General features: G+C 38.4%; 1 protein-coding gene across 2 annotated transcripts in view; it reads right to left on the reverse strand.

The window, feature by feature from the left end:
- The window catches only part of TAFA2 (TAFA chemokine like family member 2), a 544,567-nt gene that overhangs the window by 168,382 nt on the left and 357,214 nt on the right, over positions 1-18,971 (reverse strand). The gene's annotated exons all lie outside the window — the stretch shown is intronic.

The raw sequence follows: 18,971 nt of genomic DNA on the forward strand, positions 1-18,971 counted from the left end.
GACAGCAAAATTTTGATCACTAAGAGGGAGTCAAGAATAACTCATGTAATGAGACTGGAATATATCCAATTTCAGAAACACAGGACATTCTTTTTAAAAAATTTTCTAGGTCTTCCTTTTAAAATAATTAATTGGTACAATCTAGGAATAAGGTCAAGTTGAATATTTTCTCTCTCCAACAAGAACCACTGCATCTCATTTAACAATGAACAGAAGTCCTAGAGTTTAATGGAATTAGTTTGTAGTCATTTCAAAAGATAATCTTTCTCCTTACAGAACAAAAGATTACATTGCCATTTAAAAGCCCAAGATTTAATAGGGTACTACAACAATGGTGTTGATTAGTTAATCTAATATGTAAAATATCACAAATGAAGTGATAGTTAATTGTCAGTTCTTCAACTATATATAGTTCAACAGCCCAACTATATTATTAGCTTGGCATCAATATTCCAACTTCATGAGATCCAGATCTACATCATAGAGATAATTTGCATAAAAGAAAACATGACATTGTCTTAATTTTACAGATACAAAAATAGCCTTGATATTATTTTGCTAACATCACCAACTATTCTTAAGGGATCTCATTATTTCATATACTGGTGAGTAGGAGACTTCCACAGAAATCTTCCCTAGGAATTTGAAGAGGCAGCAATAAAGGAGTACATTCCAGGTAAGAACAACTTATACAAAGGCATCAACATAAAAGATGGAATGTCATGTAAGGAAGAATAAAGTGTTTCATTTGTTTGATTTCAAGTATTACTTAATATGTAATCAGTTGGGGGACAGGGGGCTGGAGGTACACCATGAAGAGCCAAATAGAGGAGCTTTTATTGGATCCCAGAGGCAATAGGGAGCCACTGGAGCTTGTTGAGCAGGGAAGTGACCTATTTTAGGTACAGGGCTACACTTTAGGAATTTAAAGATGAATGTCTTATCATAGAAACATGGAATCTGAGAGTTGGAAGGAACCTTTGAGATCACCTAGTTTAATACCTATTCATTTTATGATTGGGCAAATGGAAGCACAGAAAAGTGAAGAGACTTCCTCAAGGTTCCATAACTAGCTAACACTACTACCTAAGATGTTTGGGGTTTGTTTTTGTTTTTTTTAATGTAGTATAGTTAAAAATATCATCCTTATTCAAAAGGGACTGGGGTCTGGAGAATCATGGTAATAGACTTTTTATTTCTAGCAAAAAAAAAAAAATGTTGCTGACAGCTGTCTCTTTCCAAAGATCTGTCCCATTTTTTAAAAAAAATCTTAATTAGTTCCTAATGGCAGTTAGTTGGAAACAAGTGTAAGATGGATGTGTGTGGGACTGAGCGATAGTTGGCAAATTATTTGAAAACAAAGGATATATTCTACATTACAAATTCATGGGTTTTCTGTGTTCAATCACCTAGGAGGGACCAATCTAATTTGATGCAGATTCCTCCAGTATATGACAGATCATGGACTTGCTATTGTCATTCAGGTACACTATGGAAAAATAAACACCTAGGCACTAGATAGAGCCTAGAAGCCCATGGAATATATGGCATAGCATTATGGCAAGCCCAAGGTATCCAGTGCTGAAGTGATTCTGCACTTCAATTCTTCTTTGAAACTGAGACAAAGACCAAACATCCAAAATGTCACACTGAATTATAAGACACAGGCATCTGTGTGAAATCATGAATGATGGGGAAACTGCAACAGATAACAGTCACAGGATTTAAATGCTGAAGAGATTCTCTATTCCAATTTTCTCACTTTGTAAATTAGAAAATTGTATACTGCAAAGGTTAACCAGCTTACCTAGCAATACATCGATAGAAAGTAGAGATCTGGGAGTCATACTCATGTACTGTGCTCCAAGTCTTTTTTGGAGGACCACTGACAGGTAAAGGGATGAAGCTGATGACCTCTCAAGGTCCCTTCCATCCCCACAATCCTCTATTTTAATACAAACGTTCTGCATTCTGTAAATGCAAACCAAACTAACATGGGCTTTTTTTTCAGTATCAGTTTATACTGATCTGAAATAAAATTTGTAATCCAACAGTGATCCAAAGGTGCAATTTCAGGAAGCGTGCTTCAGATGAAGGAGTCTACATTTCACTCTCACAGACTTATAAGAGATGACAGCTTGTAATCCCATGGATACAGTGAAGGATGGTCACATATCATGAACTCTTCAGTGAATAGCCTTACAATACCAGCATTGGATAGAAAGCTACTCTTGTGTTATTTCATTCTAATTGCATTTCTTGACTTTAAAGTCACAACCTCTGCATGCTTTCATCACTCTATTTGTAAAATAGTCAGAATATCAAATTATCTTGAGACCCAATGACAGTCTCCATGACATCCATAAGTACAAGGAAAATATTGTCCTTCATAGATTATACATTGTGCTACTGAGTTATAATCATCCATTCAGATATTTAGCCTCTCTGATGTACAAGGTAGTATTCTAGGTGCTACGGAATCCATTTGAATGTGAGTCGCTTGAGAAAAGGAATAATCTTTGCCTGGAACATAGTAGGCATAATGAGTCTAGAGAGTTCAGAAACAGGATTTCCCCTTGGGTGAGATCAGAATCTTTCTCAGAATTTGAGATGAGATTTCACTTTGTCCTCAAAAGAAGAGCTCATTCATTCTTGTTTATTTTGTGATACATTCTATTCTGTAGAACTTCTCCAATTTCTGCTGACTGTTCTGCTTAAATAAGTGGCTTTGGTCTCTATTCCCTATTGTGTAACCAGTGTTGGATGGACTGAAAGCTTGAAAGCACCTTAGAGATGATCCATTTCAATTCTCTCCTTTTACAGAGGAGAGACCTGAGGCCAAAAAAAAATAATTGATTTGACCAAGGTTACAGAGTTAGTTAATAAAGTAACAGATGTAATACAAAGCCAGCCCTTCTGACTCTAAATTCATTGATTCACTTCAATTCACCATGAATTTGTGCAAAGCACTTTGCTAAGTATTGGAAATGCAAAATGAAACAGGCCTTGCCCTCATGTTGCATATAGTAGATTAGGATAAAAAACAGCATGAACACTAAAAATAACAAGAAAAAAAATGCATGCAAAGCAAATGCAAAGTAATTTTTGGAGAGGGGAAGATACAACCAACTAGGGATCAGCATGAGATGCTTATAGGATGTCATATTTGAGCTGAATCTTGAAGGAAGATAGCAATTCTAAGATATAGAGGTCAGAAGGAAATATATTCAAACTGTGGGGGACAGCTTATTCAAAGTCACAGAGATAAGAGATGATACATCATGTACTAAAAACACACAGACCAATTTGGCTAAAACATAAGGAATATAAAGATAAGTAATATACAATGACCCAGGAAACAGAATAGAGGCTTCAAATGCCAAACACAATAGTTTGGAGGTAATTGGGAGCCCCTACAGCTTCTTGAGCAGGAGAGAGACATGAGAAGACCTGTACTTGATAAATATCGTTTGTTCTTTCCACTACAAAACCCTGCCAACTTCTTTCTCCCTTCACAATCAGGGTCTCAGCAGAGCCATGAAGAATAGGCAGCCTTTTTATTCTAGAACTACATTGTCATTCAGAAACAGCAAACTATAAATCCAACTGGAACCATAATAATTCTAGGACCCTTGCTCAGAAGTACTGTGGATCAAACCCAAATCAGCTGGATTGTAGAAGTGGTAGTAGCAGCAGCAGCAGCAGCAATAATAATACTAATTGGAGTAGTAGTAATCATAATAGAAGTAGTAGGAGTAGTAGTAATTGTAGCAGTAGTTGTAGTAGTAGCAGTAATAAGAGTAGTAGTAGAAATAGTAGTGGTAGAAGTAGTAATTGTAGGAGTAGTCATTTTAGTAGATGTAATAGTAATAACTGTAGTAGCAATAGAAGTAGTAGTATTATTAGTAGTAGAAGTAGTAGTAATACAAATAGTAGTTGTAGTATGTTGCTAATGCATTTTTGCTTATTGTTAATGTAGTTTTGCTTCTTAATGGGAAGATCTTTCTCATTCATTAATAGGTCCATGCATCCTACTTCAGTCACATGGAAGCCTGCATCACATGAGTCAAGGAAGAGGAAGGGGATGGAGCAGGAAGGGTAGAACAGAAAGAGGCAGAGCTAGAGTGAAGCTGAGAGGAAGTTAGTCAGAGAGCAATCAAAGATGGGAAATGCCGCAACTAGTATGAGTAGGAGAGTCTGTGTTTTTGTTTAAGGGAGCCTGTTTGTGATTTATTTAAGGGGGCTGGTTTGCAGGAAGTCTAACAGAGGGGAGGCTCAGGGATGGTAGTGCCCCCTGCATTGTTATTGTGTGTGGGTTTCTTTGTTACTATGAAGGATTTGGCTTTCTGGTGTCTGAATAAATGTTTTGGTTCTGTCTTCCATATAAAGAGTCTGTTGTATTTTAATTAAGCTGGTATATTCATAGCTGCTGTAGGCACTGTGAATATCACATTGGTGCTACAAGTAGTAATAGTAATAGCAGTAGTAGAAGCAATAATAGTATTAACTAATAAGAATAATAATAGCTAATACCTGGCATGAATAAGGTACTGTGGAGAGTAGAAGATAGAAATAGAAATTATAAAATATGATTGTTGTTCTTAAGTAGATTTAAATCTAGCTATGAAGAACAGATGTAAATGCTTTAAAAACTTCACAGTATTAATGATAAAGCTAATATATAATACTTTAAGGTTTGCAAACATTTTCTAATTATTATTTCATTTGATCCTCATAACAACCCTGGGAGGTAAATGCTATTATTATTCCCATTTTACAGATAAGTAAAACTGAGATTGAGAAAAGCTAAGTGATTTGCCCAGGGTCATATTGCTAGCAAATCTCTGAGATTGGATTCAAACTCATGTCTTCCTGACTTTGCAGCATTCTATCTATTATGATACCTGCTAAGTCTGAAAACAGAAAAACTACTAGACTGGGAACAAGAGGATCTGGATTCAAATTCTGAATCTACTACTTACTACCTGGGTGACCTTAGAAAAGTCAATTAACCTTTGTTGTCCTCATTTTCTTTATCTGTAAAATGAAGACATTGAACTTTCCACTTTCTTTCTGTCTCTCTGTCTTTGTCTCTGTCTCTCTCTCTCTCTCTCCCTCCCTCTGTCTCTGTCTCTCTCCTCTCCTCTTCTCTTCTTTCTCTCTCTATCTCTCTGTCTCTCTCTTTATACACATATACACACATACACACATATATATACATATATATGTATACACACAGACATATATAATGTCTGTGTATGTGTATCTTCCTATGGTACCACGTTTTGAGTAAGTGTTACAGACAACAGCAGAATTCATACAGGCATATATAATTAATTTTTAAAGGAATTATAAAGAGCAGTGCTATGATGCTGTGAATTATACAGGGAAGAAGTTTGAGATCCTTTTTAGAGGAGATAGAATTGGAGCTCAGCCTTGCAGGATAGTTAACGGTGCTTCTATTTTTGCATATAGACCCCATGCTGCAAAACTAGAAGAGCCAACCCCTATCTTAATCAGCATCCCTTTTGAAGTTGAGCTAAATACTCCCTAGACCTCTCACCATGCAACTATGAACCATCTGTGTTTCTTCAGAGCCAGTAAATATCAGTCTTAAAACTGGCAGTGATGTTTGGGGTTCTATTTTGGGAGGTATATTGTTTCACAGGCCAAGTGTGATTGTCTCTTTGTCTTTAGGGTTTGCAGAAATAACTTCAACGATTTGCCTTCTTGTTCCCCACTTGGCTGCAGAGTGACATTCAGAATATCATGTAAAGATGCTGGCAAAGATTACATTTATTGGAGTTTTGTCCTTTCAGATTTCCAGGGGGAGGATGATAGTGACAAGAAGGTAAGTTAAATTATTTTTCTTTGTATGTTTTTTTTAGGTAAGAATTTGGACAGAGATCTTATTTAGGTTTTTTGTTTTCCTTTTTGCTTTACCTTAGAGGAGTACTAGCCTTATAATCCCTATCAATATCAGCTCCCTCCCTCCTTCCATTCCTCCCTCCTTCCATTCCTCCCTCCTTCCATCCTTATTCTAGGCTACTGGGAACATTTCTGGAGACTCACCTTGGTCCATATCTGCTCTCATCTAAACTTCCATTCCTTCTCACAGCCCTGAACAACTATTAGCTCCACCATCTGCCTTAGGACTTGCTATTCCCAGCTTAGGCAAGCCAAAAGTGGTGAGTGGTAGGGCAAATAGAATTTAACTCTCCACATTCTGGAACTAAGTCACTATGCCAGTGCATATGATATTCTATTTTAAGCTCTTCTCATCTTAGTTTCCACAATGATGCTAGAATAAATTGTCCAGTTGTGAAGGTAGATCTGCCCCTAAATTCTCCAATTCTTCATCAGGGAGGAGACCCTAGGTTCTTAAAGGCCATTCAGACACCATCTGGAAAGACTTCAAATGCAAGTCCAGATCAGAAAGTCAGAACTGGAAAGGAACTTGGAGGTCATCTTTTTCAATTGCTTCATTTTACAATTAAGGAAACTGAGGCCTAGAAGTTAAATAACTTTCCCAAAAGCACATAGGCCATAAGATCATAACTTTAGAACTGGAAGTGAATTTAGTGGTGGTCAACTAGTCCAACCCTCTAATTTAGAGATGAGGAAATTGAAGAGAAAGAAGGCTAAATGACTTTTACACAGGTAGTGTCAGAGTGAGGCCTTGAACACAATCCCTCTGACTCCAAGCCAAGCATTCTTTGTACTGTATATGCCTCTCATTTTATAAATGATGAAACTGAGGCTTAAAGGTTGCAAAGGGTCTAATTTACCGAAGATCACATAGTAAATTAATAGCATACTAGGATTAGAAACTTAGTGACCTCAATCAATCAATAAACATTTATTAAGCACCTGCTATGTGCCAGGCAATTTACTAAGCACTAGGGATACAAAAACAGGCAGAAGATAATTCCTGACCTCAAGGAGCTTACAATCTAATGGGGAAAACAACATGCAAACAAATATATACAAAATAAACTCCAAGAAGGATAAATTGTTATTCATTCATTTCAGTCCTGTCTAATTCTTCATGACACCATTTGGGGTTTTCTTGGCAAGGGTACTAGAGTGGTTTGCCATTTTCTTCTCCAGCTAATTTTACAAATAAGGAACTGAGGCAAACAGGGTTAAGTGGCTTTCTCAGGGTCACACAGGTATCTGACGTACATTTGAACTCAGGTCTTCCAGACTGCAGGCTCAATGCCCTATCCATTGTGCCACTTAGTTGCCAGCAGGATAAATAGGAAACTATTAACAGAGTGAGTTAATTTAACAGAATATTTCCAAAATGAGAGGGCATCAGGCGGCAATGGACAGAGAGCTGGCCTCACAACCAAGAAGACCTAGACTCAGATTTTCCTGGCTACATGACCCTGGGCAAATCATATAACTTCTTGGCCAGAGGTGCTAAACGCGTGTACTATGGCCTCGAACACTCCTGAGTGGGGCCAGAAATAGGAAATAATTAACAGGCACTAAAATTAGGCAGGGATGGTGAAGGCTTCCAGAAAAAGAAGGGATTTTAGTTGGGACTTAAAGGAAGCAAGGGAGATCAGTTCTTTCCATGTTTGAACTATTCTTTCTCATTTTATCTTAATTTGGTTTGAAGTGACCCTATAGACAAGGATTGAAACATTGGGTTGGCTGATACCCCATCACTGTCACTAGCTTGTGCTCATTTTCTCTGTCTGACTTAAAGATGGATATGAGAAAGGACTATACGCTTTTCCAACTAGATTGGGGCTTTCTTGCATGAAGGACTTCAGCTGTGATTACTGCTGACCCCATTCATTTTCTTAGCAATTAAATGACCAGGAAAGCCGAGTTGTGAAACAAATATTAATAAGTAGTACTCGAGACCCTTGAGAGTCAGGAACTGTGTGATCTCTGTTCCCTGAAGACACAGTATTGTGCCTCATGAGTTCAGCACAGTTCAGTCTTAAATCCTAGAAACTAGGTAGTAGTATGACCTAACAGGGCAAGGATGGAATTACAATCAGGCACTTAACGTTCTGGATATCCCATGGAAACTAATGTGTGACCTTGAGAAAATTGCTTCACCTATCCATGCCTACACACTCTTTCCTTTCGGTTGGTGAAGGATGATGATTCCAAGCTACCTCTGGGGTGTAGCATGAATAAGTAAGAACTAACTAATGCATGACCACCACCACCCCCATTTTTGTATGTGTAAAGCTAAAAGCGCTTTATGTGGCATATGCCAAATAATAATGATGATCTTCGGGCATGGCTGTGAGGGACATTTCAGAAAACTCATGAATACTCATTTAATATACTGCCCTGCATTATCATTTCCTGTCTCCCTCAATCTCTTTGAAAAGTGTGGTTCTTAATGTGGGGTGTGCTGGTAAAAGCTTAACCAGGGACTCTCTGGGGAAAAAATATACAAATGAAACACTTTTAGTGTTAGTATTTTAAATGAATTCTAGTTTTAATTTATATATAATAGTATTATACATGATATATTATATAATATTAATTGATTTGTTGATTAAGTTTAGTGTTTTAAATTTGTAATTTTAGTATCAATTACTAACATGTTCTCCATCAATTTCTTAATCTGGACAACCAGCAAAATAATCAATCATTCCCTGATTTATACGATGTGCTGATTTCTGGGATGTGAATGCTCACACTAAAAATGGAATAATCGCCAAACTGGCTCCAGAATTCCCCTGCTCCCAACCCTGATCGGGGTTTGGCATGATTTTTCATTAGTAATTTCCCTACACCCTCCCCACCTTCTCCCTCCATGTGGGCTCAGATCTCCATATAAATGAGCTTGGCCTTATGCAAAACTACAGCACCAAATGATGCATTATAGACACTACCCACAAACTCTATCCTAACCTCTAGTAACTTCCTACAGTGTAACCATGGGAGGTGATGCCTATTTAAATATAAATATCCCTAAGAGGCATAATCAATCAATCAATGAGCATATATTAATCACCTACTACATGCCAGGCACTGTGGCAAGATGCTATTTGTCATATATACCTCACAGTGAGTTAATTCAGCAGATTATTTCCAAAATGAGAAGGCATCGTCCTGTAGCGGATAGAGAGCTGGCCTCACAACCAAACAGACCTAGGGTCTAGTCTTTCTGGCTACATGACTCTGGGCAAATCACTTAACTTCTAGGCCAGAGCTATCAAACACACAGGGCTGTACTGTAGCCTGCAACCTCCTGAGTGGGACCAGAATTAGGCTGAAATATAATTGAGAAATATTTAACAAAGTGAATTAAAAATACAATAGAAAGCAGATAATGTCAAAATGTGAATTTCCCAGGCAGCGTGATGCTGCTACTTTTGGCAGTTCACAAAGACAACAATTTGCAGAAAAGGTACCTACCTATGATGTCAGAGGAAATTCTTTCTCAGGAGTTTACTATGTCAACAAAGACTCAGGTCTTGTCCCTATTCTCATTTCTCAACTGATAACTGTATAGGGGGAGAAAGGAGAGCACAGGGGTCCTGAGTACCTACAGCAGATTGCCATGAGGGGAGAACGTCACTAAAAGGTAGTTGGGGCACTGGTAGCCAAGTAAATAATGAAGAAATATTTATTTGTTTCCCACTATATGCCATGCTCAATGCTGGGGAGACAAGTATAAAGAATGACAAAATTACATTCTAAGGTTTTGAGACTTTGCTGAAAGCAAACTTTTCCAGCCTCACAACTCTGTCTAGGGTCAGCTTTGCCAAAGTGCCCAAAAGTGGAGCTAGAGGCAGGGTCTGATGTTAGTTCACACCAAAGTCTGAGTTTGGGCCAAAATACAGCCATTACTGTTAATAAAACTAAAAATAATATATATTCTAAGAGGTCCTCTAGCCTTACTTAACCCTCGTTAATTCTTGATTTCTGGCAATGACCTGAGTGCTACTGAGTCTGCAATTGTATCATTTATATAGCATAGTTTAAAGTAAAGTTATTTGAAACTGCAGAGCATTCTAAAGTGTTCTTGAAATTATATTCAAGCTGATATTTTCACTAGATAAGAAAAACAAAAATATTCAAGATGGAAGGGTCAGACCCAAGAGAAGTTTTCACTGAGGAATTTTAGCTCCAAAGCACGTATTCTTTACCATTAAATGGCCATCCATGATAAATAATGGGATTTTTTTGGTCCATTCCCTTATCTGAAAAGCAATTTAGAGTGAACAAAACATTTTTGGTGAGTTTTTTGGCTTTATTTCCTTGCTGAAGCATTGGGGGAAACAGAAACATTTAAACCATAAGACTTAATTTCAAGCTGTCCTTTACAGTCTATTACCTCAGATATCAGCTCTTTCTCCCTCTTTCCTTCATTTTCTACCTTAGAATTGATCTCATTGGCCTGATCTGAATAAAAAAAAAATCTCAGGCTGAAGGGAGGAAATGTTTGCTGAACAAAACATTTTCAATAAGTTTAACAACCAATGCAAATTCCATTGAGATAAGCGTATGGGATGTACAGCAAATGCTGAGAAATTGTGGTCCACCATGGTCCACTCCGCTTCAGTACTTGATGTGACTTTTGCGTTTTAATGGGAGGAGGTTCCTGCAGAGAAGAGTCCCATCAGCCTCAGAAAAGATTATTTTGGCTAGAACATGAGGTGAGAAGGCAGGGAACAGACACTCAGGCACAGGAGAGTCTTTCCTCATGCCTTGGCCTATATGAGTTACTTATTTTCTTATGTTTTCAGTATATTTCAATCTATCAAATATCAAAATCTATTTTAAATTGGATATAATCTTTCTTTAACCTGATTAGCTGCATCTGGGCAGAGAAGCTTCCAGGGAGAAGTCAGATTAGAGATATATTCCTTTAAGAAATATCAGGCTTTCAAGAGATACTAATAAAATTAACAATAATAATAGCTAACATTTTATAGTACTTAATATGATGCATCAGCCACTATGCTAAGTATTTTACATTTATTGTCTCATTTGATCCCTGGGAGGTAGGTGCAATTGCTGTCCCCATTTTACAGATAAGGAAACTGAGGCAGTTAAGTAATTTGCCCAGGGTCACACAGCTAGCAAATGTCTTAATTCATATTTGAACTCAAAAACTCCTGACTCCAGGCCCAGCCCCCTATTCACTGTTCCACCTCTTTGCAATAATGGTTATAGTTGACATTTATCAAATACATTAAGGATCTGAAAAACATTTTATCTCTGTTATTTCGTTCAATAATTTTATGAGATAAATACTACAGGCATTATTATCCCTATTTTACAAATAGAGGTAGAAATTGAGTCTCAAAGGGTAGAAACTGAGTCTCAAAGAGTACAAATGACCTGCCCAAGGTCATATATCTAATAAAACTTTAAAGGTCAGCAGTTAGCTGACTACCTGTCAGCTAGAAAAATTGACTTTTAGGTTTTCATACCTTTTATATTAAAAATATGTTTGCCCTATTTGTGTTTTTCACTTTTTTATTGCCTTTTTGTACTTTTACAATTCTGATCTCTCCCTATGGTAATTCATTTATCTTCTGACTTTCTCCCTTGCTTTACTTTCTTTTCAGAATTAGTTCTTGAGGAAGGACACCTGGGCCAAGTGTCATAACACACATGCGGTACATGTTCAAGATAAATCTTGTATTTCACATTGACAGAATTAGAGATAAAATTTTAAATTAATCTAAAATGCTTTCCATTTTCGCTTTAAAATAATTAAGGAAGGATACATTTAGGTTTTATGCCTCCTTATCCAAATTACATACAGATGCTGCATAGAAATATATTCTTAATGACTACATTAACTATGGTAAGTTCTGTCACATCATTGTCATTCATGTCTAATTAACCTAAATGCCCAACTGGGAGTAGTAAGAATTTGCACAAGGCAAGGAGAGTGAGACATGTGGATTCCCCCTTCCATTCCCTGCCACTGGAAGTTTCTCAGCATGGGAGAGAAAAGCAAAGCTGAACTTTCAAGATCACAGAGGCACAGTTGACAAGTGAACCTGGCAGCACTGCATGACAGCAAAGAACCATATTGCTCTTTGATGGAAAGTCTTATTTTTTTTAACAAGGAAGCTGAGATCAACAGAATAGTGAGATCAAGCATAAAGCTGTCTTCATGGATCTCAGACTAGCAACATTCTGAAAAGAGTACAAAATTTTTTTTCATTCAATATCCATTGAAAGATCCTTGAAGCTTCAACTACATTTAGTGCACCATTCTAGGCACTGGGGAATAGGTGAAAAAATAAACCATAGATTCCAGTCTTTGAGTAATTTACAATCTAGTAATCAATGTGCATTGATTAATCGTGTACTATGTGCCAGTCACTAAACTAGGGACTAATGATATTAATACAAAAGTAAGAATGCTGTGGAGGACAGAGTTGGTGGGGAGTGATGGAGATGAAAAAAAAGAAAGAGAAAGAGAAGAATAAGGAGAAGATGCAAAAAAAGGAAGAGAAAGAGAAAAATAAGATGGACAGGAGAAGAAAGTGAAGGAAGAAAAGGAGAAGGAAAAAGAGAAATAGGGAGAAGAGGAAAAGGAGGATAAAAAAGGGGGAGGAGGAAAAGAGGAAGAAGGAGGAGGAGAAAAAGGAGAAGGAGAAAAAAAAGGAGAAGAAGGAGGAGAAGATGAGGATGAAGAAAAAGGAGGAGGAAGAGAAAAGGACGAGGAGGAGGAGAGAGAGGAGGAGATGGAAAAGGAAGGAAAGAAGGAAGGAGGGAGGGAGGGAGGGAAGGAAAAGAAAGAAAGGAAAGAAGAGGAAGAAAGAAATGAACATCAAAGAAATGTTTTAAAATATACAAAAGAGAGCAGAGGAAAGTTCAGAAGAGTACATAAATCAGCAGGACAGCTTTGTTACTGTCAAGTTAAATGTAAAATAAACTTGTTGGGTTTTTTAAGATAAACTTCATGCTACATAAGTTCCCACTGTCATATATAATTCTTTTTGTTTGTATTTTGAAATGCTCATGTGTGTTGATATTTGGTGAATGTACAACAGCAACAAAAAAAAGATGTTTGGTTTTTTTTCTTAAGTGATGCAGTCTCTGCCCTCCAGGAGCTTACTTTCTAAAAGGGGCTCTCCAACATGCTTACAAATAAGTAAATACAGACTGCATATTAACATAATAATAACTTCAGGGGCACTAGCAAATGGGAGAACCAGGAAAGGTCTCTCTGAAGGGTGAGGCCATGTATATAAATAAAAAACAGTAATTTTTTCCACTGAACTTGGAATTCAAATGTGGAGTTTGAATCCTGGCTCACCATTGTCTGTGTGTCCACAGGCAAGTCATTTGTTATCTATGGATTTCAGTTCCCTATCTGAAAATGAAGGGATCAGACTAGATTGCCTTTGAGTTTCTTTCCATCCCTTGATCTATGATCCTATAATACAAAGAGCAAATGGGGCTAAGGACACTAATAACTGAGAGAATCTGGAAAGACCTCTAGTAGAGATTATGGCAGGGACACAAAATATCTGGGGCAGATAGGTGACCCCATAGTGCATAGAGGTCCAGGAAGACACATCTTCCTGAGTTCAAATCTGGTCTCAGACACTTACTAGCTGTGTGATCTTGGGCAAGTCACTTAACCATTGCCTCAGTTTCATCATTTATAAAATGAAATGGAGAAGGAAACAGCAAGCCACTCTAGTATATTTACCAAGAAAACCCCAAATGGGGTCATAAAGAGTTGGATATAACTGAAACAACTGAACAATGACAAAAAACACCCTCCAAAAAATCTATGTTAAAATAAGATATGTGGGAGGAAAAGGAAAGATCACTACTGGCTAGATTATTAAAAAGACTTCACGGGGTAAGTATGAAATATAGTTTGAATATTATCATGGGGTAAGTATGAAATATAGTTTGAATATTATCATGTCAGTAGGTGGTGATGAGTAGGCAAAGGGAGCATAAGTATAGAGAATGATGTGAGCAAAGGCCCAAAGTCAGGAAACTGAGCAGCTCAACTTGGCTGAAGCACAGAGAAGTAAAGGAGGGGATGGTATGAAATAAGACTAAATAGGTAAAGTATAGTGTATCTTAAAGGTCAGATTTAGGAGTATGGCTTCTATTAGCCTGACAATGGAGAATCATTGACACTTTTGAATCAATGAAGGGATATAAATAGACCTGAACGTTAGGAAGATTAATTAAGATGCAATGGGGGAGAGACTGGAGGCTTTAAGACTAATTAAGAGGATGCTGCAAAAGAGCCCAAGTAAAAGGAAATGAGGACCTGATTTCAGGGATAACAATAGGAGGGAAAAGATTTTGCCAACTAATTGGACATGCTAGATGAGCAAAAAGAAATAGAACTTACTTCCCAAGGTTTCAGGGAGAATCATATGAGATAATATATGTAAAGTATTTTACAAACTTTAAAATGCTAAGGAAATGTTAGCATTAATTATAAGCAATAAAACAAGTTCCTTGGACGATGCTTGAACATTTTGCTCACCAATGCATCTTCCTTCTAGCAAGGTGTGGGGCCCTCAATTTGCCCTTTCTCATAGTTCCAGCCAACAATATTCAGTTACTGAGCTGGTAGAAGTCTACCATCAACCTTGCAATAAATATCGGATCATGGCTTGAGGTCTCCCTCTGATACTTCAGAACAGGGCAGTTTCTAAGTCCATCAGAACAAGCTGAGATGGAAGATACACCCTTGTCACGATCAAAGGGAAGAATTTCAAGGTTGCAAGTCAACTAGTCAGCACACCCAAATTATGTGTGTCTTGTCTCTTGATCTGGTAATGTATGTATAAAGTTGAAAATCCATCTCTGAATGTGGCTGCCCACCTCCGACTCAGGATCGTAGTAGCTAATTGACACAGTGGATAGTGTTGTAATTTGAGTCCAGAAGACTTGTTTTCAAATTCTCCCTCAGACTTTTGCTGTTTACATGACTCTTGGGCAAGTCACTTAACCTCTGCCTGCTTCAGTTTCCTCATCTGTAAAGTGGGTTTGATAATAGCACCTGCTTCCCAGGGTTGTCATGAGGATCGGATGAAATATCTGCAAAGTGTTTTAGTTCTTAAAGCACTATAGAAATGCTAGCTCTACTCCAAATAAATAAAGCTACTGTCATTTCCTTTCTCTATGCTAGCCAGCCTCTTTTTACATGTAAGGAAATTGAGGTATAGAGAGGTACAGAGTCATATAACTAATAAATATCTGAAGCAACCTTTGAATTCAGGCTTTCCAGATGTGGACTCCAGTGTTCTCTTGTCTATCCAACACCTAGCCACCTCAACTACTTGGAATTTGGCACTCTGACCCCGTCTGACTTTTGTTTTACATTTTTATGGATCCCCATTAGGTCCCTGCCACTCTTTACCTGAGAATGTGATTACCAGAACTGCCAGCACTGAGCAACTGCTTCTTGCTCCCCTGCTTCTGTTCCCCTATGCAGCAGAATTGTCTGACTACGCAAATTGCCTACAGTGGAAGAACCATTCTGCATGTCCATCTGGAGAAGATGCCTGAAACTTTGCAGATTGCCAAAGTTGGAGAAGTTTTCCCAGAGCCTGGTGATGATTGGAAGTGTGTTTGTCATCTTGTGAGAAGCAAACTTCTGCCTGAAAGACTTAAGTCATAAACTGTACCCACCGAGAATACGTGTATTTTCCCCCAGATTTTTCCATGAGGGAGAAGATCCACTCTCCTTAATCCTAAACTTGGTGACTCAAAGCAAGTCTTTCATGGGCTATTGTCCAACTAGTCATGAAAGGTGGCTTTTGTTTTATCTTATCTAATAGAGCAGTTTACCTTTTGGGATACACCCTCCTTCAATCCAGTATATGGAATGAAATATGGAGACCAATGGTTCAGATCCCACATATGACAATTACAAGCTACATGACCATGGACAATTACTTCCCAACTCTAAACCTCAGTTTCCTCATCTGTAAAAAAAAAAAAAAAAGAGGGGTGATAGCAATACTTATCTTTCCTATCTCACAAAACTGTTAAAAAAATGCTTTTTAGAACTTAAAGTGCTATATGAATGTGTGTTAATTGAATTATCATAGGTTCATAGATTTAGAGCTGGAAGAGGAGCACAGAAGAAGAAACTGAATGAATTGCTCAAGGTTGCATGGGTAATAAGTGGCAGAACCAGAATTTGAATCTATATTCCTATGACTACAGAGAGTACATCGGCACTCTCCTCACTGCAACAACCATGCTCTGAACAACTTCCTTCAGGACTCCAAAGAAACTCTTAGAGTCAAGATTGTTAATAAGCAGAGGGAACATCTTCAGAAGGAGCATGGGGTCATAGTAAACTCCTTCTGAATCTAAAGTCAGGACATATCATGGAATGCTTCCATCCTAATGGATGCATATCTGGAAAGTTTGGCTACCCTGTAATTAAGCTCAGGGAGATGTAGCTACCAATCAGCTTGTACCTATCTGGAAACCTGTTCATAGAGATATACCTGAAGTGATAGCAGGCCTACCAGCATTCTCTCAGAAAGACTTCTGGAATATGGAGGCAGTGAGGGGGTGGATATATGGGCCATGGTGTTTCACTCAAGCAGGGAGACAACCACAGAGTGACTAATAGTCCTTTCCTATTCTACAGCCCATTTCTTCTTGAATTTGAAAATCCAAATTCAAACTTTAGATGTTATCATTCCTAATGATATAAATTTTGGGATTTATACCAACTTGGTAGAATCAGTGCTAGCTCCAAATGAATTTACCATAAGTTCTTTACCATGACAGTGGTTGCTAAAAAAACTGACAGATACCTGCTTTGATACAGACCCAGGGAATTAAGCCATTAGGAGTCTCAATGGGAAAACATTGAAAAGTCCTAAGTCTGACTATTACCCTATACACCTGTTCCCAACAGCATTGAAGATTAGTTATCTGGAGCCACATAATCGATTCTTTCAGGAGTCAGGGATGGTTACATTAATCTCCTAGGAATATCAAATGCATTGTCCTAAATAGATATATGTCATGTTTATCCCACCACAGATCATTCCCCCTCATACCACAGCTCCCTCCCCAATACCAACCAGCACCTGCCAGCTAGGATTATCCTCCTTACTCTTCATCTTCCATGTGTTCCAAAGTTCTTGTTATGATGGGTTCATCTCAATCCTGAACTGTTATACTGTATTAGCAAGGACCCTAACATACACAGGAGGGCCTGCTGTATAGGGTATGTCAGGGTCCTTGCTGATACATTTATGGCATAGTGGGGCAGGGTCTGCAAAGTAAAGGGAAAGTATGGGAACAGGGATAATTATTCATTGTTTCCCAGTTGTAATGGCTATGGTTCTTTGGAGCCCCAGGAGCACCCTGGGATTGTACTGTGTGCAGAGCCCAAGCAGAAGTGGTAAGAGCTTGAAATAGAGCCCTGGAACAGGAGCAGAAAACTGTCTATGTACCAACCCAGCAGAAGCAGAGAACTACCAGTGTGTCAACCATGGAGAGATGAGATGTGGAATGGGAGCAGACACACATGGGAACTGGGAATGCTTGGTTCCTGTTTGAGGAAGAGGAACCCAGGAACTCAGAGCTCAGCCCTGGGACAAGATGGGGACTGTGCAGCAAGGCACTGAGTGTGCTTTTTGAAGCATTCTCCTGGGGCAGTTTGGGACCCAGGCGGTGGAGTTACCTATGATGGGTGGGGGGAAATGCCATGTATCCCCAAGGATCTCACTCTGATGGCTTTGTTGCCTAGCTACCCCTCAGGACTTGAAAGCAGAGGCTGGAGCATTGTTAAGACTGGGACTTGCCTTGCTAGAGCTTGCACCTGAGAGTGCCTGCAAAGGCAGTGTGGGGAGAAGGACATACCCCCAAGATGACTTTATTTAGACAATATGTTTTGGATTGAGGAAGGAGGAGCTGTTTGCTCACTACCCAAAGATGGACCCTCCCTCCCACAAAGAATGTTTATGTATTCTGCAAATGTGAAGGTCATGATGTGTTTGTGGCAATCATGTTATATTTACTTAAGAAATGTTCATGCCAGTTTCCCATGTAAAGGATCTGAAAGATCTTGGGGCCCAATGTAATACTAATGAGAGTAAAAGGTCTTTCCCTCCCATTAATGGGCTGGCACATTAAGGGAAACTTGATTAGGGGAGATTTTTTTTGTTGTTGGAAGGTCCATACCTTTTGTTAATTTCTAATGAGGCACTGGTTCTCAAGGATTGTGATGCCCTCTGTCTCTGAAAAGTGTATAAACTCTGAGGTGAGGTTTTACTTTGGGGCTTAGTTTTTGGAAGAAGATTTGTGTGCCAGATGAGACTCTGGGAAACCGTTAAGGAGCCCCTTGGCTTTGAAAACTCAGATGTTGGTGCTTCTCTCTCTGGTAACTATGTATGTATGTAATGGTCAGACAGCTGGATCTTTCTGGTGATCTGTGATGTACGTATTGCTTATGGTCAGACAGCTGGAAGCCCTATCTGTTGATTTTTATTTCTCTGTATTTTCTCTGAAGCTCAGGATACTGATTTTTTCCCCTGAACTAAGAGAAAGATATTTGTGTTTGATTAAAGTAAATTGCTCACCCCTCAAAAGTTGCTTTCCTTTTAGAAAAGCAGATCTAAGAACCTGTATAATAGGCCCTCTTGTGTATGTCAGGGTTCCTTGCTGATACATATATCTCATAGATCTTTGACAACCACCATTAATGATCAAAAAGAATATATCATACTGAAGATCCTAAGCTCACCGAAGTCACAGGACCAGAGATTTGGAGTTGAAAGGGACCTTAGAGGCCATCAAGTCCAACCCTATTCTTTTACAGATAAGGAAACTAAGGCATAAAATGGTTAATTGACTTCCCTAGGAGACTATAACTAGTGTCTGAGGCATGATTCAAATTTGTTGACAGGACTGCCTAAAACTTCATATCTTGGATCTGTAGACATAAGGAATTTACAGTTTATTACTAGCACTGAAAATTCATTTGGAAGAGGAGGCACACTAAGTGTAGA

The sequence above is a fragment of the Notamacropus eugenii genome, chromosome 3 (assembly GCF_028372415.1).
Source record: "Notamacropus eugenii isolate mMacEug1 chromosome 3, mMacEug1.pri_v2, whole genome shotgun sequence".
In the NCBI taxonomy this organism is placed as follows: Eukaryota; Metazoa; Chordata; class Mammalia; order Diprotodontia; family Macropodidae; genus Notamacropus; species Notamacropus eugenii.